Source organism: Castor canadensis, chromosome 6, assembly GCF_047511655.1.
Source record: "Castor canadensis chromosome 6, mCasCan1.hap1v2, whole genome shotgun sequence".
Taxonomy (NCBI): Eukaryota; Metazoa; Chordata; class Mammalia; order Rodentia; family Castoridae; genus Castor; species Castor canadensis.
In genome coordinates, this window is record NC_133391.1 from 26519448 (window position 1) to 26544518 (window position 25071).

Consider the following 25071-nt stretch of genomic DNA (forward strand, 5'->3'; position numbering starts at 1 on the left):
GGTAGGTGTATCATGATCTGAGGTCAGCTTGGGCAAAAGTGCAAAACCATTTCTGAAAAAACAACTAAAATAAAAAATGACTAGGGTGTGGCTCAAGTGGACAGTACTTGCCTAGGAAGCTTGAGGCCCTGGGTTCAAACCCCAGTACCACACACACACACACACAAAAAATGAAGACCAAAAGAAGGCCTCAAGAATTCCATCTGCTTACTGATAATGGTGCCAAATTCATGGCATTTGTTATGTCCAAAAATATCTTGATGAGAGTATAACTTTTATCTTAGATCCAACTCTGACTCTGGAACCCTGATAATTCCCTCCACAGACAACATCCTAAACATCAAGTAAATATCAGTAAGCTGATAGCAGGCTGTCAATTTTTATACTGGCTGCGAAACAAAAAAGATAGTTATATTAGAAAAATTATAGTTTCGTAGTGTATTTCTTTGTTGGTCAGCAGCCCACTTCTCATAGGAGAACTTTCTCTTTTCCAAGGCACTGGCAAGAAAAGGTGATGTCCTCCAATTGTTTTCATGAGGCACAGAACACTAGGTCTTCCAGTGACCATAGGTTTTCTAATTACTATTCCATCTGGATCTGAGTGTTCAGTCTTTGGAAGGAAATGGGCTTCATGATCTGTTTAGTAAGCACACAGAATTATGAACTAGACTTTTGTGGCCATTTGGCCATGAACCATTGTGTTACCTTTCTATCACTATGACAAGATACTGAGATAATCAGCTTAAAAAGAGGAAAGGTTTATTTTTGACTCACAGTTTCAGAAGTCTCAGTTCATGACTGATTGGCCCATTGCTTTGGGGCCTGCGGTGAGACAGTGCATCATGGTGGGATCATGTGGCAGAGGAGGCCTATTCACTTCATGGTGGCCAAGAAGCAAAGACAGAGAACAAGGTGGCAGGCTCCAGTATCCCCTTCAAGGCCACACACACATTAGCCTGACATCCTCCCAGTAAATTCCACCTCCTAAATATTCCATCACTTTCCAACAGTACCATGGGCTGCAGATCAAGCCTTAAATACATGGGTCTTTAGGGGCATTTCAAATCCAAACTCCAGCAGCCTTCCACTGTCCCTTGTGGTGTGGTATCAATGCCTCTTACATTTCCTGTGCTCTACCAGCCCTTCTGCACTCTCTTGGTATGGAGTTCTGGAGGGGTTGGCACCACCTCTAGCTCCAGGAGTGAGTATGTGACTCAAAACTGCACAAGAACACAGTTTCATCCTCCTGGCCACAGTGATTCATTGGGAGATGAACCCTTGACCACCTCATCTGTACTAATGATAGTTAATGCCAAATCTTATGTCTAAATTTCTTAGTGAGAAGGAATCTATTTCACTGCGAGCCACAGACCTTAGAGGATATTGGACTAGAGTTAAAGTTGCCCAGTTCCTCCAAACTGAGATGTGAATGAAGCCAATAACAAAGACAGAACGAGGCATGGAAGAGAATTGGTCCCAGAGGTATCAGTTAGCTCAAGATGAAGGCATGCCTACAGTTAGTTCTACTTGACATTTTGCAGTTCCCCAAACCCATAAACTCATTTTCTGCCTAAGCAGTTGGAGTTCAGATTCTGTCATTTGCAAACCAAAAAATCTAACTAATACAGAGAAGATCTCAGAGTTAGGAAAACCTTATGAAAAAATATTCCAGACCACAATATGAAGGTGAGCTGTGAGGAGAAAACCCCACCATTTTATTTTATAATTCCACATGTCAGGACAATCCAGGAACTATGAATCTGGCTCTCCATTTCTTTAGGATAGTGTTGGTGGAAGAAGTATATTTTATTGTTTTCATGGTACTTTTCTTTTCTTTCCTTTATTGTTGTGCTGCATGTGGGTGCACTGTGGCATTTACAAATGTTCTTACAATGTATCAAATATATCATCCATGAATTCACCTCCTCCACCATTCTCCTTCATCCCCCACCCCCAATTACTGGAGTAGTTTCAACAGGTATCATTTTTGCATTTACATACATGTGCACACATTTCTTGCACTGTATTCACCCTTCTACCCCCTTTCCCCAACACCTCCTCTCTCCTCTCTGGGCAGGACTGGTTCTGTCTTCCTGTTTTCTGATTTTGTAGAAGAAAAAAGAGAAAAAAGTGGTACTTTTAAATCTGCTCCCATCTAGTAAAAGTGAGATTTATCTAGGTGTCACAATCCCAGAGAGGACAAAGTCAGGATTTCCTTGGAGACTGTAAAATAATTTGAGTCAGGTTGTCCAGCTAGGTCCTGCAACTTAGAATAAATTTTAGCTATAAGTAACTCCTCTGCCATTCCAAGACCCAGGTTTATTTCAGCAAACCCACTGAACTTGTCCCCTGGGCTCTTGTTTTCCAGCTTGGGATTTGATTGGTGTCATAACCAATTTATCAATGATCTGTGATCAAAGGGACTCTGATCTCAATATTTGTCCCCTTGCCCTTTCCATTTAGGCAGAATCTTAATGAAACATGTTTGTCAACTGAGCTTCTAAAATAATTCTATTATCTTTTTACACAAGTCAATGAATAGCAGGTCAACTGAAATCTTACTACATCCACACAGCAAACACCTGGAAGAGGTAACATTTTGTTGTTTGTTTGGTTTGGGGTTTTTTTAAGGAAATAGGAGTTCTCAGTGCCTACATAAACCTTGTTCTTTTCATCCTCTGACAAAGATTCCCAAAGGAAGATCCTTTGGGACATTATCTGTCCCAGCAGGAAAACAAACAAAAGCGCATTCTGCTTTTGAAGTTTATCACTTTTAAAATATTGCTATTATGATGATAAGCCCTTATGAGATTGACTTTTTTCATGGATATTCTGATAGTGTTCAAATCAGAAATAAAACAAAGTCACCTCTGAGTTTCTTTTGTGTCTGTGTGTGTGAAGTATACTTCACTGAATACTGAACATCTTATTAGTATGGAAAGAGGGAATCAACTCAGGAGACTGGTATTTAGCTCCAAAGTCTGGTGTACCTGGGAAGAATTGGGCAAACTCCACAGTGCAGGCTGTCCAAACTTGGGATAACATTAAACAGAGTCCCAGACCTGGTTTTATCGGACTTCCAGTGCTTTTCCTCTATCCCTACACTCTGCAAAACTACATTCTATATAGGTCAGCATGTGCAGAAAACATTCATTTTTATCTCTGAACCCATATGGACCCATTTGGAGCTAAGAGACACTGCTTCTCAGGGGTGATGATTAATTTTAGGTGTCAACTTAACTGGATTAAGTAATAATGAGAGAACTAGTAAAGTATTACTTGTAGGTGTGTCTGTGGAAGTATTTCCAGAAGAGATTAGCAAGTGAGGGATAGACAGAGTAAGGAAGATCTACCCTCACTGTGGACAGACACCATCCAATCAGTCAAGGACCAGATAGCACACACACACAAAAACAAATCAAAGATTTCTCTTCTCTCTCTCTCTCTCTCTCTCTCTCTCTCTCTCTCTCTCTCTCTCTCTCTCTCTCTCTCTCTCTCCTCAGAGCTGGGACACTTTCCTCCCCTGCCCCTGGACCTCAGAATCCTAGGTTCTCTGGCCTTGGCACTCACACCAGCAATCACCTATGCTCTCTAGCCTTTGATGTTAGACTGAGAATGACACAGCTTCTCTGGTTCTGAGACATTTGGACTAGGACTAAGTCACACTACCAGCATTCCAGATCTCTGACTTTCAGATAGCATGTGGTGGGACTTTTTAGCATGTATAAACACGAGTCAATTCCCCCAATAAGACCCCTCATCCATCTATTTATCTATCCACCTATTATCTATCTTTTTATCTCATTCTGCTTATCTACATCTTACTGAATACATATCTTATTCATTCTGTCTCTCTGGAGAACTCTGACTAATACGTAGAGGAAACAGTCAGAGAAGAAATTACTTGCTACCATTTGAGTATAAATGGGATATCCTAGATTTCTCCCAGCAAGGAGCATTCAGCAGAATCTAGGTAGTCCTCTTACACACTCAACAAACCATTGTTGGAGACCTTCAGTGGTATAGTTATTCTTTAGTCCTGTTTTCAAGGAAGACCATGTAGAATTTTGTTATTGGCTGAATAGTTTACCATAAAAAAGATTAGTTCTTGATGTGAAAGAAATCGCTTTGTCCTATTTCAGTCTAGCCCAGATACGTATTCCCAAATAAAATGTGAATACAAATAGCAAAGGATCTAAATAGACTATTCACAGAAGAAACATTTTTTTTCTCCCACTCCATGTCTGCCCGTTCAGAACACAGACCATGCACAAGGCCTTGGTAAGGTGTTTATGGGGCGGGTTTACTTTCCCTCCTCTTTCTATACAGTCAGTATAAGAACACAGTCTGTGATAAGCACCAGGAGGCCACACAGAGAAATACTGAATAAGCAAAAAAATTAAAAGCCATATGAAAAAGATGTTCAGCCTCTTAACTAGAAAATCTCCAACTTTAAATATCAATGAAATATAACCTAATTTAGTCTTCACAGAGGAAAGTCTAAATCCTTCCTAATGCTTTGAAGTTCTTCTGCGTCACTAATAATTCTTTCTAAATCTTCTTCCACTCTGGGTCCATGAGTTCAGTGCATGGATGGAACATCCTGCCATTTCAAGATGAAATGTCTTTTTACAAATCATGTACCACAGACATAAAATGTAGCCCTTCCTTATTGTTCACAGAAAAAAATAGACTGAACCAAGTTTATGGTGACAGAGAGGCTTTAATTCACTATTTTCCTAAGTTCTACTTTCTTTAGAGACTGTTTGCTTTTCTGTTTTCACAGCTTCTCTCCCCAGGCTTGCTTCTACCACCACTGCCCCCAGGCTTATAGCTGCATCAAAACTCCACTTCCTTCATTTTATAGTACAGTCTCCACACACTTATTGACTCAAAGCATCCAGAATCACTGATATTTTCCACTAAACAATAAATCTCTGTTTTGTGCCCCACTTTCAGCATAAAAAACTGGACTGACAGAAAATTTTATAATTCTTGTTTTGCTATTCTGTTATCCTCAGAAGTTTCTCTAAAAACAATGGAATGGTTTAGGTATTTGTTTTCTCATTGTTTTGAATCATGCTACCTCCTTTAAAAAGCAGAGACTGCTGCAATTATTTTTGGCTTTAAGTAACACTTTTTTCTCCTTTATACTCAACTAAGAGTTTCACAATAATAATATTCAACACCAATTAGGGTATACTGAGATAAGGAGGGAAAATTGATGAAAATGTGCTGGAAAGCAATATAAAAGTAGCATTAAAGTTAAGATATCAGCCAGGTATAGTGGCACACATCTGTAACCCTAGCTACTTGAGAAGTTGAGGCAGGAAGCTCACAAGTTTGAGGCTAGCATGGACCTGTCTTAAAACAATTAAGATATTTTAAGGAACTCATACTTTTGAGCCCAACTATTCTACTTCTAGAAATTTAAGCTAGAAATGTCAGTTTATGAATTAAATTTTGCATGCAGGATGTTCCTGCAATATTATTTATGATAAGGGATTAATTACAAGAGAAAAATAGGGTAAAATCATGGTCTATTCATACAACATGCAACCATTAGAAAATATTTTGTGGAAGTTATAAGGCACATAAAAATGTGTTACTCCTATTACTAATCTTTAATCTCTCTAAAAGCATGATTACTTGATGATGAATTTATATTTGAACCTCCCAAAGTCCTAGCACAGTGTCTGCCATCTAGTAAGCATGAAATAAGTAATTGCGGAACGATGAGAGAATGAATGAATTAACAAGTAGCTTTGTAGAATGAGTTCCCTTCCATTTCCCGAAATGCTTTAGGATTCTATGTGGCCTCTTCTCTTTCAAAACATACAATTTAGATGGAAAAACATGATAAAAACACATGTAGCAATCATGAACAAAACAAGGAAAACTGAAGAATGTTCACTCTATGGAAAAAGAAGAGAAACTGTGCATGTTTTGGTAAGAACTCATAAACCCATCTCCTCTGTTTGCATAAACAGCCTTGGCTGTATTGCATATTCCTTCCAACAGTTATACAGCACAGTGTTCATACTCAGAGGACACCACATCTTTCCAAAATTGCAATAACCATCTCCCACCCACACCCTTACTCTCTCCAATAGTTTGAGGAAACAGATAAATAATCCATGAAGATTTAGGATTTATACCAACAAGCCTACACTCACTTTTTTGTTTGTTCATTTGACTGTCACTCTTGAAACCAAGTTTCTGACAAAGCAAAGCACATCTAAAATTACCTAGCTAAATATCCTCCAAAATAATACATGCAACCAAAAAAAATCTTCAATGGTTAAAGTTGCCTGTTACAAGGGGAGAATGAACTAAAAGACAGAGACTGTATATCCATGTACTGTTGCCCATTGGGGGGCCATAAACCATAATGATATCTAATAATTTTTGCTTCTCCCCCCTAGAACAAACTTTTCTCCCTATTGACAGTGTTGGCTCCATTGAAATGAATTGTCTGCATTATTGTTAATAAGGAAGAACAATTTAAAATGTGATATTCTTAAAGTGTGCTGCTAGCTCAGCACCATTATCATTGTTTCATGGAATATATAAAAGGAAGCACGTTATTTTCTTAAGCATTTGCTTCAACCAGGCTTGTTTTCCTAATTGTCCCTATTTCATTGGAAACTTGGAGGTGGGGATGAGAAGTAAAACAAAAGAAACAAAACTTTGATAACAGAAAAGCGACAAAGGATTTAAATTAGAGATAAAATTCATCATCTGTTCTAGTACTCTTGACATTCCTTTGATAGATTGCTATTGGCAATTCTATACATAGCAGCTTGCATCTCTCTCCTTCCCCTCCTCCCCATTCTCTTTCAATCATTCATTCTGCATATAACATATACAGCCACATATCTATATCACTGAGAAAGAATCAATCATTTTTCTACTATGCTGCTGAGACATACAATATTTATCACAGGTTATAGAAGAGAAGAAAAGAAAATCTAAGAATATTCCCTTCAGCTGTATTTCTGTTGTAGAACCAGGAGCATCACAATCCTCCTCAGTTTTGCTTGGTTGTCAGCTTAACCCGGCACAATCTGTATCACAACAAGGCTGATAAAGTTAGGTACCCACTGGCCATTGCAAAGAAAAACAGACTTGGTTATTGGTGATCTTCCTCGCTATATTAAACACAATTCCCATTAGGCAAACTCCCTTCCATTTCTTTAAACCTCTCAATACCTTGTAAATCAAATATTTATCAACTGAGAACCTCTTTTCTAGCTGTCTGATGTTTCAGCTCTGACAAAGTTGGCCACTAGCCAGTTGGTGAAGAAACCAACAAAAGGAAATCAGCCACAAGAAAAAAGAAAACTCTATTTCATTTTTATTTCACAGGAACAAAGTGCCAACAAACCTTTACCCCAGCCCACCTCTTTTTTTAAACTTGGCTGTGTGAAAATGCTTGCATGGAGTGAGGAGACTTGGCCACTCATTTAGTGAACAAATGTTTATTGTACAGTCATCATTTGGATCCATATGTCTTCAGGCCTTTGTAATCCATGTTAAAAATTGTTGAACTGCTATTAAGATAGACATTGTGATTAATAAGTAACTCATAGAAGGGTATGCATAAAACACTGCAATTTGGAAAGGTGAGCCTCGAGTAGTTTGACAAACCATGTTCTTACTGAAGAGTTGACTCGGCTGTTATGGAAAGCTTGCTGAAGGAGACAAGCCCTGAACCCTGACTTAAAACAGGAGAAGGACTCCATATGGTGAGTGGGCAGAGGAGGTGACAAATCTATTTGAAGGCTCAATTGGCATATTTCCAGGAAAATAAATTATTCCAACAGAATTACTAAGTGGATGGACCACATCTAAAATAAGTCAGAACCATTTTTGTAACTGTTCTATAGTCAAACAGATAGGCAGTAGCCAGAAGTAACACTATTGATTATCTGAAGAATATCATCAGTCAAGAAAATTAAATACCATGCATAATTTTGCAGCTGCTGTAGTTACTGACTTATTGAGTTTCAAAAGAACATATTCAACACACTGAACAGATTCCTACTTTGTGCTAGTCTCTGGTACACAATAGAATGACAAGTGATGAGTCTGAGCCCTGTACATGTCCAGAGCCCATCACTGGAGGTTCTGATTCAGTGGATCCAGTGGTAGACCCAGGGCATCAATGTTTTCCCAAAACTTTACAGGTGATCCTAACTTTCACTACACTTGCGAAGTATGGATCAGCACAGTTTCTTATTGCAGCCAAATTCTCAAAATTACTGGAATCAGCTTGTTACGTTAGCATGTCTACTTACTGTTTTGAAAGATGGATCTTTAGCTTACCACACATTTTCTACTTTCAGAATATATATTTCCACTTTGGAAAAAGGAAAAATAGTGACCATTCCACCTCCAGATCCCACAACTAATAAATTTTGCATGTTCATATTAGCCTCATACATGTAACAGAAATACAAGAACTCCTATGTGGACTAAGGGCAACATGGTTTGTAAAAACCTAATGGCTGTCACAAGATAGAAAATTTAGAGCAAACAATGGTGCTGGTTTGTATCAGAGGTGTGTGTGTGTGTGTGTGTGTGTGTGTGTGTGTGCAGCTAAACAGGAACAGAGAAAAGTTGAAGATCTGATCCCAGTTCTTGTATCAAGTGCCTTCACTGTACCAGGCATCTCAATGCAGCACTGGGTACACAATGGCAAGGGTCACACCACCAACCTTTCCTTCATGAATTTCAAAGTGTAACAGAAAATGCAGAAAATGAATCAGTAAGAATAAAGCACACTGTGACTTGTATATTTAGTTCTGGGAAGAAAATCAAGTGTAGTGACAGAGGAAAGGAAAAGATTCTTTCCAGATTGGCAAGTTCAGAAAAGGTCTTAGTAAAGTCTGACATTTAACATTTAAGACTGTTGATGACCATATGAAGAAGGAGGAAGAAAACATGTCAAGTATGTGAGAAAACTCAGGGCTGGAAAGATCTTAGTCATCCTGAGCCATGTGCAAAATGATGAAATCAGAGGAGGCAGAGATCAGGAGAATTGCAGTGTGAGGACCCTGGGAAAAAAATTAACAAGACCCTATCTCAAAAAACAAGCCAGGCAGGGCAGCACATGTCTGTGCTTACAGCTACCCAGGAGGCATAGGTAGGAGGATCACAATCCCAGGCCTACCTGAGCAAAAACCTGGAGACCCCATCTGAAAAATAACTAAAGCAACAAGGCCTGGAGGCATGGCTCATGTAACAGAGCACCTGTCTACCAAGAATGAGGGCTTGAGTTCAAACCCTAGAAATGCCAAAAAATATCATTTAATTTAATTTAAAAAGTGATGAAATTGGGCTACGTGGTTTCAAATGATACTTCCTGCTCTAACATTCTATAAAGAAGGACCCAATAAACCACTGAGTAAGAAACAGATGACAAGCATAAGTAAATCATTTTTCCCAGTTTGATTCTCTAACTAAAGTTAGAGGTGGAAAAGAATTGTTTGCCTAATTCCAATTCTACCATTGAGTTTAATGACCCAGAAATAAGGTGACTCACCCATTTATATTTGCATAACCAGGAATGTCACTTACAGGTCATTTATATGGTACTTCTTGAAAACATCACTCTAAAAGGGAAAGCTTAATGGATAAAACTATGTACATGTATAATATAAAGAGAAGACAGGAATCACCTGTTCTCATTAGTCAAGAAGACAGAACAAGAACTAATGGCTTTTAAGGTATAGCAGGAAAACCCAGGTTAAATAGAGCCAGGCATCATAAACTCCCACTTCAATAATTTCCAAACCCTATAATTTCCAGTAAGAAAACTGGTAGTCATACCACACTTCAGGAAGTATTTAACAACACAAAGGTAAAACGAGTTTTCATGAATAGAACCTATCACATTACTCTTTAAAGTAGAGTTCCATGTAATATTAAAAACAAAATAAAAGTTCTTTATCAAAACTGATAAGCTAAGTACAAATTTGGCTACAGCAGTCTTTTTTCCTTATGCAACTTTCCCTTTCAGTAGAACTCTTATTCTCAAATATCAATAAATCATGGGGAGGTCCACATTGTATTGTTATTTAAAAATCAGACATCAAAGCATTCCTTTTCCATCAGGAAGGATGATTTGTTTCATAAACATTCCCATTATGTTTATTTTAAATTGATACATGTATCACACAGAAAGATGAAAAATGCCCAACAATAACATCATTTCTACATATTCAAAATACAAAAAAATGATGTCATGTTTTCTGCTTTCACATTTAAGAAGCCCGCCATTTGTCCTCTAGTTTAGAAACCAATGACTAGGGCTATTCAACAATGGATCAGTTCCTCTACCACATATGGATGGGCTACAAACCCACCATGGGCAGATTAGCAATGTCTGGTCCAAGTGTAAAATGTACCTGTGTTACAGCTGAAGATAGATACTGCTGTGTGATAGCCAGTGTCTTGTAAGATAAAATGCTATAGAACGAGTGCTACAGTTTTCTGGAAATAGAACAATAAAAAAGCATACCACAAAAGCAAAGTACATAATGCCAAATAAATAGTACTTTAATATTAGCCAGCATTCACTGAGCAATCAGTAAATGCTGGATACTCTTGGGAAACTTTATTACTTCTTTTAATCTTCAAAACATGCCTCAAGGGAAGTGCTGTTATTATTCTTATTTTCAAGACCAGAAAAATAGAGACTCATACAAATTAAGTAACTTTCCCAGTTTCAAACAGTCAGTGACAGAACTGGGATTTCAACCCAAGAAATCTCACTCCAAACCCCAGTATTTTAACTAATGCACTATAATCCAAGTGAGTAATGTGTTTTGTGATATCAAACTAATCTATTTGTTTATCATTAGTTATTCTTAATTAAAAGACACCTTAAGGCTCCCGTACCAAACCTATATCTAGAAGACTCAAACCATAGAATTCCTTCCAAACAGAAAAGGGAACACCCCTGCTTCTAGGATGATCTGCCAGTGAGGCTTGTTGATCAAAGGTAGGAGACTCATTTAACAAAGAGGAAAAGTAGTTCCACCCCTTTCAGCCCAAGGGATTGGGGGGCGGGGGTAAAGATGGAAGACAGAGGCAGAAAAAGAAGGTAGATATCAGTGTCCTTAATTATTATTTTCTCCTCCTTACTTATCTCAGGTGAACCTGTGGAAGTAGAGATGGTTGGATAGTAGGAAAGATGGAGGAACCTATAATTAGATTTGGAAGAGCCAAAGGGCAAAGAGGCTTTTACTCTGCCTCCTGCCCACAACTCTAGGAAGGGTTGTTTTATGCATTAAAGGAGGATTCTGGTCCAAGGCAGGTCCCAGCAAAAAGCACAAGACTTTATCTGAAAAATAACTAAAACCAGAGTAGGGCTGGAGATGTGGCTCATATGGTAAAGCAACTGCCTAGCAAGTGTGAGACGCTTAGTTCAAACCCCAGTATTATCAATATAAATAAATAAATAAATAAAGGACCTCAGTCATTAAATTTTGGCCCCACCCTAATCCAGAATAACCTCATCTTAACTTGATTATATATGCAAAGACTCTGTTTCCAAAAACATCATATTCACGGTACAAAGATTAGGATTTTAACATATCTTTGGGGAGGGCACAGTTTAACCTTCAATGTGGTTATAAGTGTTATGGATGTTCCATAGATACTAGTAGCTATAAAGGTAACATGTTCCCCCTCACAGAACCTCCCCTTCCCAAAGCCATACAAGTCCCCTAAAGCTCAGCCTCAGCTCCAGAGGAAAGAGATTAGACCTCAAATTGACTGGCATTTAGTGTCAGTAGCCTTGGGATAATGGGATCTTAAAACATAATTTGAAGTGTAGCATGGTTGTATCTTTTGCTCTCATAGGTTATAAAGTAAAATTAAACGAAGTGAAATACATTGAGAAAGTGTGTGCAGAATATTTGGGGAACACAGCAAAGATCAGGTAAATCAGATAGGTCAGGAGGGCTGGAGATGTTCACTAGAATAGTGACCAAGCTAAGCCTTTTAGAAAGAGGAAAAATTAAATACTTCCAGATCTCCAGATCCTTGGTTTCCACACCTGTGACTTCAAATAACTGCAGATCAAAAATATTCAGGAAAAAAATTATACTGAATATGTAGAATTTTTTTGTCTTTATTCCCTAAACAATACAGTCTAACAACTATTTACCTAGCATTTACCTGGTATTATGAATTATAAGTAATCTAGAGATGATTTAAGGCTTAAAGATGCAAATTTTATGCAAAAACTACACCATTTTATATAAAGGAATTACGATGACAGATTTTAGTATCTGTTGGGGGTCCTGAAACAAATTCCCCTCAGACATCAAGAAATGACTGTGCTCAGCAACAAGGAATAAGAAAACTGCAAAGGCCTTCCAGGAAGTAAGAAAACATGAGTTCTGAAAGAAACAAGAAAGAATGTTCAGGACATAGGAATTCTAGCACATGTACCAGCAGCTAAGCACAGGAGAGTGACATAGTCACCAATGAAGACAGTGATGGTTTGGATGGTACTGCAATAATATCACAGAAACACTGGAAACATGGATGAAGAAAGTAGAGGGACGGATAGAAAGGAAGCATTTAATCAGAGGAGAAAGTAGATGTCATCCCCAGGTTTCTCAGCTGGATTACAGAAAGCAGAAGCTTTCAAAAATGTTTTGCTGTGATCCACATTAATGGACATTTTACATGGAAACCCAGTGTGCACACATGCATGCCTTATACTTGCCTATGCACCTACACATAGCTAAGATTAAACTTTCATTAAATAATTAACCTTACAGGCACAAAAACAGACATGAAGACCAGTGAAATGGAATAGAGCACTCGGATATGAATCCATACAGCTATGCACACCTTATTTTTGACAAAGATGCCAAAAACATACGATGAAGAAAAGACAGCCTCTTCAACAAATGTTGCTGGGAAAAGTGGTTATCTGCCTGCAGAAAACTGACACTAGATCCATGCCTGTCACCCTGTACCAGTATCAACTCAAAAGTGGTTAAAGGACCTTAATATCAGACCCCAAACCTTGCAGTTAGTACAGGAAAGAGCAGGAACTACCCTGGAAACAAGGTATAGGCAAGGACTGCTTCAGTAGAACTCCAGCAGCCCAGCAACTAAGAGAAAGGATGGACAAATGGGACTTCATAAAATTAAAAAGCTTCTGCACAACAAAAGAAATGGTCTCTAAACTAAAGAGATCACCCAGAGTGGGAGAAAATATTTGCTAGCTATACATCAGACAAAGGACTGATAACCAGGGAGCTCAAAACTCAAAAAACTAAACTCCCCCAAAATTTATGAACCAATAAAGAAGTGGGAAACGGAACTAAACAGAACTTTTTCAAAGGAAGAAGTCCAAATGGCCAAAAAAACGCATGAAAAAATGTTCACCATCCCTGGCCATAAAGGAAATGCACATCAAAACCACACTAAGATTTCACCTCACTCCTGTTAGAATAGCTATCATCAAGAACACCACAAACAAATGTTGGTGAGGATGAGGGGAAAAAGGAACCCTCATACACTGCTGGTGGGAATGTAAGCTAGTACAACCACTTTGGAAAACAATATGGAAGTGTCTTAAAAAACTAAACATAAATCTGCCATATGATCCAGCAATACCACTCCTAGGGATATACCTGAAGGAATGTGACTCAGGTTATTACAAAAGCACCTGCACACCCATGTTTATTGCAGCCCTATTCACAATAGCCAAGCTATGGTAACAGCCAAGATGCCCCACTACTGATGAATGGATTAAGAAAATGTAGTATTTATATACAATGGAATTTTACTCAGCCACAAAAGAAGAGCAAAATTTTGTTATTCACAAGTAAATAAATGGAACTGGAGAACATCATCTTAAGTGAAGTTAACCAGGCTCAGAAGGCCAAAAATCACATGTTCTCCCTCATTTGCAGATTATAGACCCAAAACAAATGCAGTAATATTATTGGACATGGGTTACACACTATGGGGGGAATGCGCATGGAAAGAATAGGGAAAGGAAAGGAAATCTAAAACTTGAATGTGGTTGATGTGCTCACTGTAAAGGAATGAATGACGTAATCTTAAACTGACAGAGGCCACTATGGTAAGGGGACTAGGAAGTAGTGAAGAGGTCTGGTAGAGATGAACCAATGTGGGTTGCAATACACATGTGCATGGAAGCAATGTCAGGAATCTCTCTATAGCTATCTTTATCTCAAACTAGCAAAAACGCTATGTCTTTCTTATTATCTCTTATGTTCTCTCTTCAACAAAATTGGAGAACAAGAGGGTGGAACAAGTTCTGCCCGGAAGTTGGGGGTGAGGTGGCCCAAACAATCTATACATATAAGTAAATGTAAAAACGGTAAAATAAAAGAAAAAAGAAAAAAATAACCTTACAATGTGCAATGTACTTGGATATCTTCTATTCTATTTTTGTTTTGTTTTTGGCTGTACTGGAGTTTGAATTCAGGGCCCCACACTTGCTAGGCAGGCCACTCTACAACTTGAACCATGCCCCAGTCCTTTTTGTGGTAGTTATTTTTCCAAATAGGGTCTCAAATTTCTGTCCAGGCCAACCTAGACCATGATCCTCTTCTTTACAATTTTCGCATAGCTGGGGTGATATTTGTGCACCACAATGCCCAGCTCCTATTGGTTGAGACAAGGTCTCATGAACTCTTTGCCTGAACTGGCCTTGAACCACAATCCTCCAGATCTCTGCTCCATGAACAGCTAGGATTACAATGTTTACGTTTTTAAATGATGATCACAGCTCATTACATTGATTTTATAACCCATGTGTGTCACAGTTTAGAAAATACTTAGGAAAACACTTATTCAGGGAGCTTGATGATGCTGTGCCAAAAGAATTATGTACAGAAGTTTCAGAGAAGGAGGGAAAAGGAAGAATTAAGGTTTAGACATGTTGCTTCCAACCAAAGCTTGTGTAGGCTATTTTTGTTCAGGAGATTCAGTCTCCTAAAGATCAAAGTGCTTGCTAGGATTGGATATGACTTGAGTGTGCCCCCACAAAGATTCAAATGACGGGAGCTTCTTCCCCAGTGTGAAGGTCACCTCTAAGACATGGGTCCTAGACTGATAAGGTGATTAGGTCAAGGTGACAACTCCTCTGAAAGGATTAATGTTGGTCTTGTGGAGTGAGTTCTCTCAAAGGCAGGTTTTAATAAAAGGAGGCTCCCGCTTGCACTTAGCCCTCTGTGCATTGCCAGTGCCAGTTCCCTTTCTGCTTCTCCACCATGTTGTGATGTGTCCAAGAGGCCCCTTGTCAAGATGCCAGCACCATGGTGTTTGCACCCTCTGGCCATCAGAATCATGACCAAAATAAAGTTCTTCATAAAGTAAGTAGCCTCAGGTAGTTTGTTCCAGCAACACACAGCAGACTAATACAATATCTTTTTTCTCCTAGAGCAACTTTCCTGAGGAGCTCTCTGGTGAAATCTGTACTGGATCTGCAAGAGGCAATGCCCCACTTTGAGGTACCTCTTGCTTTGTGACTCCATTTCCCAGCAAGAGGAGGAAACAACTTTCCCTGACTCTGTACATATTTAAATAAACATTTAGTAAAAACTGAAGTCAATAAATGTTTGATTTAAAAAAAAAAAACTTAAAAATCCATAAGTGAATTTAAGGAAGAATAGTCACCTCATATTTTGTATTTTGTACTTTTGTGATTTTAATCATATTGTTGACAGTGACAAATGTTTGACATACAATTGTAAACTTCTTCATAATATTTTTACTAGGCAAATTATATGTATAGCCAAAGAATCAACTGTATAATTAGTTATTTCTAGAACATATTTTCATACACAATATTAGTTTTAGAAACATCTGCTGATGACAAAGGGATACACCCTAAATATTCTGTAGCTTAATCTTTGCCTTCACATGTACACACATACACACACACAAATCTTTATGCAGTCTTGCATTCTGAAAGGTTTCTTGTCTTTCCCCAATCATTACTAATCAGACCTTCCATTCCATAGTATAATTTATGAAGATGTATTTATTTTCCTGGTATAGACCAAGAGGTTTCTGTTTCAACTCCAGTAGGGTATCCTGCATCCTGGTGGAAATTTTCTTGTTCTCATATTCTTTTGCCATCAATGCTACCAGAACTTGGTGTTCCCTTTACCATCCTGCCCTAGATATCTTTCCCGCTCTGTATGTACCGCTTTCCCCTGAGAAATTTTATTTGCTTTCATAGTGTATTTCACAGTGGTTTATACCTAGATGAGCAAAAAAATCCACCTTCAGCCCATACTTCTCTTTCGAGTCTAGGAACGATTTAAGTTTTATCTGTAGGTAAGTCCATTAATAGATAACTTAGCAGTCAATATATCCAAACTTCAGTTTTAATATGCCCAAACAAAATTCATTGTTCCTGCCCCTCTTTCAACTTATCCTTCACCTAACCTGTCCCATCTCTTGCATTCTTGATCTTAGTTAATAGGGGAAGGTCTTTTCAAAGTAAGAGAGTCAAAATAACAGCTGCCCAGAATTCCACTGCTTTAACAAAAGCTCATCACTCTTATGCAAGAAGGGATGATGTAGGATTTTCTTTCCAGAAAACTGGTCTTAGCAGAGACTTTCAATAGCAGACTGGGTAGCCCATCATCTGGAGAAAAATATCCTTTGGACCGACAAATTCAGCTTGATCTCTCTCCACCCCTCTCTGATTTTTACCCTATCATCGTCTATGAATTCAGGCAGGCCAGCAAAGTCAAGGAAAACCTGTCCTAAAAAGAAAGGTTTCACTAAAGATTTCAAATCTCTTTAGCTCAGAGACAGGACTCAAACACACACACACACACACACACAAAGGAAAGAAAGAAAAACAAAAAGAAAATAAGCAAGTATTTCATCAACCCAGGAAAAAAAATCCGATCTGTAACCCCAACGCGGTAACCTAAAATGCAGGTGCTCATTTTCAGTTATCTGTGTTCTCCACAAAACACCTTCTAGGCAGACACTTAGGAAGCTTTTGTCTGACTGCCACAGTCTGATTAGATAAGATGCATCTAGTCTGTTAATTGGTCTCTAGTCTTTATTCATCTATCTCTTATCACACTAAACTTGCTGTTCTAAAGAAACACAGGAAAACTCTTAGCAGCTGGAAAGGAGCTTCATCAAGACTTTCAGCATCTGTCAGAGCCTAGGGTACCTGAGGAGTAGAAAAGCATTTAGGAATGAGAGATTTTGTCATGTGTATTTAATACGGAAAGAATATTTCCTTTTCCCCATCCAAAAATGCCACTTGACTCAGAAAAGTAAAAAGTCATTTTTTAATTATTGCTACTTAATCTGAAAACATATTAACCTCACATATCCAATAATCATTGAAATAGGCAAAGAAAGTACCAGACAAATGGCTTCACTCCCTAAATTGTAAAATGCTTGATGCTGTGTTTGACACATTGCAGGTGGCAATAAAAGTTCCCGTTTTTTTTTTTTCTCCCTCTTGTCCCTTCCTTCTCTGCCTCTTTACTTCCCGTTCCATCTGTCTCTACTCTCTCTTCCCGTATACGATTAGAGCACAGAGAGAAGAGTATCTTCTGGATACTATTACTTTAGCTCAGTAAGATGAGAGATCATATTCAAGACAAATACTTCAACTCTTCTTAAGGAGGTCTTAAAAGTCTAAAGAGAGAGACATGGATTTCTGGCCAAATAACTTTTGGTAAACCTATAGGATAAAATATTTCTAGGTCTCCTCTTGGTACCATGCCCAAAATCTGAATATTCCAAGGTCACTATTTTTCCTTCTTTAAATGGAGTGTAACTAGCCCTGTCTGCTAAAGTCTAAGCAAAATTTGAAGTGAGAGTAACTAACATTTCACCATTTTGGCCCCTTTCTTACAGTGCCCCTGACCAGAATCTCTAGGAGCCTCATCTTACACTTTCCTCTGCAGAAAATGGTAATCATCCCCTCCCCACTGGTCTATGAGACTCCTGATGTTTGTCCTCAGACTAGCTTTACATTATTGTATCAGGCTGGTGTCTGACATGTACCACCATTAGGCCTCACAACTGTGAAACCCAAATAAAGCAGTTGTCATCTACACTTAATGAACAGATTAAGAAGAAGCTCAAGCCTTGTTCAAGGTCACACAGCCCCAAAGTGAAAGCAGTGCACATGGCAACTCTCTTAGCAAAGGTCTCTATCGAACTATAGGGAAAGAATGAGTCATGAGTCCAAGATGAACATTCTACTCTAACATCTGGGCCTTCCTGTTGACCTACACAGCACTAACAGAGTGGAGTCTAAAAATCAAAAGAATGCTCCAAAAATAGACTAGTCTTTGATTTAAGCTGAGTACTTGGACTTGTTTCACTAGAATGTCTTCTCATGTTTCCCGAGGCTCATGCCCAGACTCTTTAACTTGAGGGAGTTAAGGGAATAGATAAAATAATTATAGTGGCTATTCAGAATGAAGTAATTCACACATACCCTGACCTCCTCAGTCTCAATAATCTAGACTTGGTAGCTGATCTCTAGAAAACTCAAAGGTACTGATGCACACATATCTTCAATATGGCAGACTTCAAATTACTCAAATAATGACTAGAAAGTACTAGAATGTGGGTGGTTGCCGTATGTGACCTTAGAGCTAAGGGAACATGTGTAACTTCAATCTATTACATAAATTGTTATTTCCCAAGCTGTCCCACACATCATGCAAGAAAAAAATGAAAGAAAGAAGAAAGGAATGGAAGAAGGAGGAAGAAAGAAAGGAAGGAAGGGAGGGAAGGAGAGAGGGAAGAAGGGAAGGAAGGAAAGAAGGAAGGAAGGAAAGATGGGAAGCATTTCCTTCTCAGTATTAAATAAGTCATTTTGAGAACAAGACAGCAGAGTCAAATTGCCTTTTTGAGTCTTGAAGTAAATTATCAGCCTAGTACAGACCCAGGCTAAGACAGATATCGCATTTAACTTCACGGGTGGCTGTAATTTCTAGATTTGTGAAAGAGTGATTCCTGCTCAGTATATTCCAAAAAGGACATGAAGTTTCTTAAAGGCCCTGTATAAATCAATTCACAATCATACTGAGGTAGTTTGACTGTGACTCCAAAATGTCTGAGTTTCATTTTCTCCCTGTTAAAGATGAAACCACTGACATTCATTTTTTATGGACATTGCCAGCTAAAGACATTTTTTTTTTTTTGGTAAGTTAAAATTTGAAGAGCATGAAAGAGAAATTATTCTGATTTATGATGACTTCCAATCAGGACCAATTAAGAGAAAATGAACCAGGGAAATTGGAGTGGGGAAGGGAAATAAGACCCGGCAAAGTAAAAAGCGTTTAAAGTGAAGTTTTTCTTCTCTTGCCATTTCCTGGGTAGAATGGAGCAAAGGCAGCTGTAGAATGGAGGATCCCGTGCCCCAGGCCTCACCCACACCCAGCATCTTCACCCCTAGTCTTGCTTTAGGCACATTCACTGCCCACACCCCAGAGTCTATCAGAGCAACAGAACTGCTCATCCTTTATTACAATATTCAAGTATAAATGTAAAGTGAATTCTAATATTACCATTATGCTCATTCCTGACTTGATTCCCAACTAAACAACTTCTGGTTTCAAGTTGGAAGCCCAAAGCCTCAAATTTCACATATTTTTTAAGGTACATATATCAATACAGCCCTTACATCTGAACACAAGAGGCCTTTGTGCTGAGCTGGGGCTTTGAGGGATTCCCCACAGTGCATGCACACATGCACTCGCACAGATAAATTCATTAAAGATTGTATTTGTGCCTCTGTCATATTCCAAACATCCACCCTCATGCCCAGCAGGGAAACACTCTTCATTCTAACACAGAAAGCAACTTCATTCAGTTGTGAAAGTTTGTGGGCTGTGCCACTCCTGATGAATGGGCCCTACTTTGGAATAGAAGGATCTCAACACAGAGGCACTTAAGAGACAAGATAAATTCATTAACTTGTCCAACTTTTTCTCCTAGGAAGCACGAACACAATGAATTACTGTATACCAAAGTATTGTTTCCCAGTGATGCTAAATGTTTTCTTATTTTTCTTTGTGTTCCAATTCATGGTTCCAGAGGTCCTCACAAATTCATACAATATATGCAACCATTGAACATGGTGGCTGAGGAGCATTTTACAATCTTTAACTATTCATATTTCGCTCCCATTTGTGTGTATGTGTATATTTCTCAACTGCTAAGCTATTTACACTTAAAGTAGGATAATTCTTTGTTGAGAGGGCTGTCCTGTAAGATATTTAGTGACATTTAGTGAATTTCTATTCACTAGATTCCTGTAGTATTTTTCCAACATCCCCCTTTTCCTTACCACTCATGGCAACCAAAAATATCTCTAGGCATCACCAAATCTCCCCTAGCTGCCCAAATCACCACTGGTCCACTGGTTGAAGACCATTAGGCTAGATATAACATGAAGCAAGATATTATTTGTTTTTACACTGGAAACCTGATGGATATTGAAAAGGTCAATGTAATAGAACATTCAATAGGTCGATCTTCATAAAAATACTAATAAAATTTAATTAAATATTTTAAAATAAATTTAAAACACATCCATTTAAATAATATTTAAACATATTCATTTATTAAAATTAATTAGTTAATTTTGTCTTTTCATTTGGATGGATTGCTTTGAATACTTAGCAGGAAATAACTTGTCACAAACATATAAAAATTTAATTTTTATTTTTTGCATTCACGGCATCCTTGCATTAACTAACACATTCTTTTCATCTTATGATTTCCCTTCACAGGAATGCACTGGAGCCAAGGGTATAATCACTGTCACTCAAGCTTGTCAGTAACTCAGGCTTTGGGAGGGAGAGTGAGAGTAGGGAGCAGGGCTCTGGAAGACAGGGGAGTGAAGGCAATCACTAATTGTCTGGAATGCACCTCAACTAGCAACCCTGCAGGAAGCACTCAGGGATTTCTATTGAAATACTTAACACATACCCAACCCTTCTCTACCTTCCCCAGGGGACAGAAAAAAATGGCCTCTATCTCAATTCTGGTCCTAACAGGCATCTTACCACTAACAAAGAATGATATAGTCAGAAATTAGAAGGGGAGCCATTTCAAATCACACATGTATGCTCAATAACACTAAATGCTTCTATTATCTCAACAGCAAACATCAAAAAATAGTAAACTCCAGCGGGAGAAGGAAGGTATTTTCCAAAAATAATTATATTCTTATAACCAATTAAACTCATTGTAGTTGAATATTCTAACAATTCTCACTAATGTACATTTCAAGTTATCACTTCAGCACAGTTTGTTTACAGTTGTCGGGGTTACAAATGACCTTCCAAATCAGTTCTGGGGGAGGTCTGACAAAGTTTTCTAGCAAGCAAATACTAACCCAGCAGTCCAATTTCCTGTCTGGTCCCAGAACACTATAGGAAACAAACTTCCAAATTACAGCTACTATCTGACCTATACGTGCCTTTTAAGTGATATATAAACTGCCATTTCCACACTGGACCGCCTAATCTAAGGTTACTTAATCTTGTCTCCCTCCACCTTTTTTTATATATAAAAAAAGGCAATCATTGATCTTTGATAAATTGGGAAAAAAAATCTTCCCACTCTAAAACAGACAAAAAGCTATCTATTTCTAAAGGCTTGATATTATGCAGAATTTATTTTCATTATGACTACAATTCTCCATTGCTCCCCCTAACCAAGCCTAATTTCTTTATTGGTTTGGAAGGTTTGCTTGTTTAGCAGCCATCCACATGTATTGAGTGATGGCTGTTGATGAGAACTGCTTCAAATGCTTTGTTTCACATGCATTGTCATTTATGCTGAGCACACTATGAAGAATTCCCACTTTACAGACAAGGAGACTGAGCATGAATGAGCTGAATAATTTGCCCAAGGTAGCCCGAAGAAGATGAAGACCCAGTATTCAAACTCAGGTCTGAATCTTCTGGTACCTAAACAATTATGCAATATTACAAATGCAGGATTTGCTGCTTTAATCAAATGTGTGTGTGTGTGCGAGTATGTGTGTACACACATATATGTACTGAATTTCAGGCACATCATGGATTAAATAAATTTTTGAAGACTTGCCAAGAAAACTTTCAGCCATGCTTTAATTTTTAAAGTAAAATGTATTGTGGAGGCATGGCTCAAGCAGTAAAGCACCTGCCTCACAAGTGCAAAGCCCTGAGTTCAAACCTCAATACCATCAAAAGAAATAAATGCTGAGTTAGATATGAAAGCTCAAAAGGCCAAATATATGTTCTCGCTCATTTGTGGAATGTAGACATAAAATGATAATGATAATAATAATAATGGGACATGAATATAAAAGGGAACTGTCTTGGGGAAGTTTAGGGGAGAGGGGAGGGGGAAGAAAAGGATACTGAGGGATGAAGAAGATGCAAGTATTCTACATATACACATGCATGTGAAGATAGCATAACAAAACCCACAAACAGTATCTGGAAGGAGGAGAAAGGGAGGAGTGTGAATATAATGTAGGGGCAAATTTGTTCAGACACACTGCACGTATGGAATTATCACAATAAAATCCCCTTGTATTATTAATGTAGGATTATTTCAAAATAAAATTTAGAAAAGATGAAATAAAATATATTGACTGTTTCATTTTAAAGTTAATATATACCCATTAGAGAAATTTGGGGTCATGCACGAAAGACCAGAAAAGAAAAAAAATCGACCAAATTATTATGCTCAAAGATAAATACTTAAGCCTAAAATAGGAGGATCAGGCAAGCCCAGGCAAAAAACAAGACCCTATCTCCAAAATAACCAAAGCAAAAGGGACTGGAGGCATGGCTCAAACACTGGAGTGCCTGCTTGAAAGCACAAAGCCCAGAGTTCAAACCCCAGGGGAAAAATACATTTTAATATTTTCTTAAACATGAATTACAATATTTTGATTAGAAAACATTCTGTGGCAATGTCTATTTTAAATTTTTGAAGAGCTGCTGAATTTTAAAATACTTTTGTCATAAAGATTAGCACACTCAGGGGTCAATCAGACATAGGTTCAAATCCCAGCTCTTCCCTTTAAGAAATTATTTGGCCTCTTGAACCTGAGATTCCTTCTGTGTCAAAGAAAAATGGTAATTATTCCCAACCCACTGAGATGTTGTGAAATTGAATTGGACAATATTTGTAGAGTGCTTGGCAAATACTTGGTTCTCAGGAGAAAATGGTGGCAGAGGACATGGTGTGTATATATCTATATTAATATTTATTTATTTGAATCTCTACATTAAACAAAGCAATTAGATGGCAAACCAAAATTTCATGAAAATTTCATGAAATTTCATTTCCCCCTGCATTTTTCAGGGGGAAAAACACATGGCATTGGGGATTGAACCCTGGACCTCATCCTTCTTAGGCATATGCTCTACCACTTGAGTACACTCCTAGACCGTTTTTTGTTTTTTTTTTTTTTTTTGCTCCACTGGCCTTGAACTCATGATCCTCCTCAATCTACCTCCTGAGTAACTTGGATTACAGGCAAGCACCACTATGTCCAATTTAGATTTAGTTACAAACCTCAAAACATGAACTGGTGAGGACAAACCACCAACAGCCACAAGGACAAAATAGTGTCAAGGTCTGCACAGAAGAAAGCAGAAAAGAAACAAAGACAAGATGCTGTGTGCCCATCTGAGACTAGAAAGGAGAAAGAGAAGGTCTCATCTTGAGCAAGTGCTCCCTGGAGCTGCTGGAGGAACTGCAGACAGAGCACTCCTGGGCTTTCTTCCACGACAGGCCTCCCTGTTAGAAAAGGGTCCTGCACTGAGGAGAAGCTGCTGGAGCCAGAATTGAGCAGAATTGGCCTAGTATAGACAAACATCCAGATTAGAAAAAAAAAAAAGTAGAGGGAAAGAGTAGAGCCAGTTTTCAATTGGAAAACAAGCAGAAAGGGAACACCCCGAAATTATCAAAGCTACCTGAACCAGCTCTAAAACTTCAGAAAACCGACTTCCCATAAAATGAGTAACACACAAGTCTTGACGTCAAGTCCTATGCAAAGTTATTATAAGATAAAAGAGAATACAGAGCACAGTAACTTCACTAAGGATAATAAAAGTGTATCAGAAAGAGACAGATCAAAACTGTAACCTTTTTCAAAATGAGCTAAAAGACATTATGAAAATGAAACAAAATGTAAGAGAACAGCATAAATCAGAATTGGAAAAACTCAAAAATCAGGTGACAGACACAGCAAAGAATTATAAATAAATGAAAAACTCACTTCAGAAATGAAAACCCAACTAGAAGGAACACAAAAGCAAAAAATGTACCAAATATCCCTTAAGAGGATAGAAGGTGAAAATGAGAAATCTTTTAAAAATCAAAAAGAAGTAAAAAGGATTAAAGAGAAATTGACAAAAAAGAAAGTAGGCAAAAACAAAACAAAACAAAAAAAACCCTGAGCTGCATAATCTAGGAAGAAAAGAAAGAGAACAAATGTTAAAAGTAGTAAATCAGCTGTGCACAGTGGCTAACACCTATAATCCTAGTCACTTGGGAGGCAGAGATCCATAGGCTTACCATTCTAGGCCAGCCTGGGCAAAAAACTCAGAAGTTTAGAAGACTCCAGTTCAAACAATGGTGGAACACGGACGTAAGTGCCTGTCATCCCAGCTTCATGGGGAAGCACAAACAGGAAGACCGTGGTCCAGGCTGGCCCAGGCATAAAGTGAGACCCTATCTCTAAAGTTACCAAAGCAAAACTGGGTTGGCGGCATGGCCTAAGTGGTAGAACATCTGCCTAGCAAGCAAAGGTCCTGAGTTCAACCCTCACTACCGCCAAAATAAATATATAAATAAAAATCAGCTCCGAATGTTGAGCACCAAGGCATATTCATATAAAAATCATTGGATTTTAAAGAACCAAAAAAACAAAAATGGTACTTCAAGCACCTAAGGAAAAAAAAAGGGAAAAATTAGGTTTCCATGAGATGCTACAACAGCAGTGTTTTATGACAGATGAAAACAGAGTAACCTAATTAATATACTTAAGGAAAGAAA

General features: G+C 38.2%; 1 long non-coding RNA gene and 1 other non-coding gene across 2 annotated transcripts in view; both read right to left on the reverse strand.

The window, feature by feature from the left end:
• The window catches only part of LOC141424026 (uncharacterized), a 219913-nt gene that overhangs the window by 169835 nt on the left and 25007 nt on the right, over positions 1-25071 (reverse strand). The gene's annotated exons all lie outside the window — the stretch shown is intronic.
• Positions 4239-4369, reverse strand: LOC141424523 (small nucleolar RNA SNORA51). The gene has a single exon (XR_012449434.1). It is a non-coding gene; the product is annotated as a small nucleolar RNA SNORA51 (small nucleolar RNA).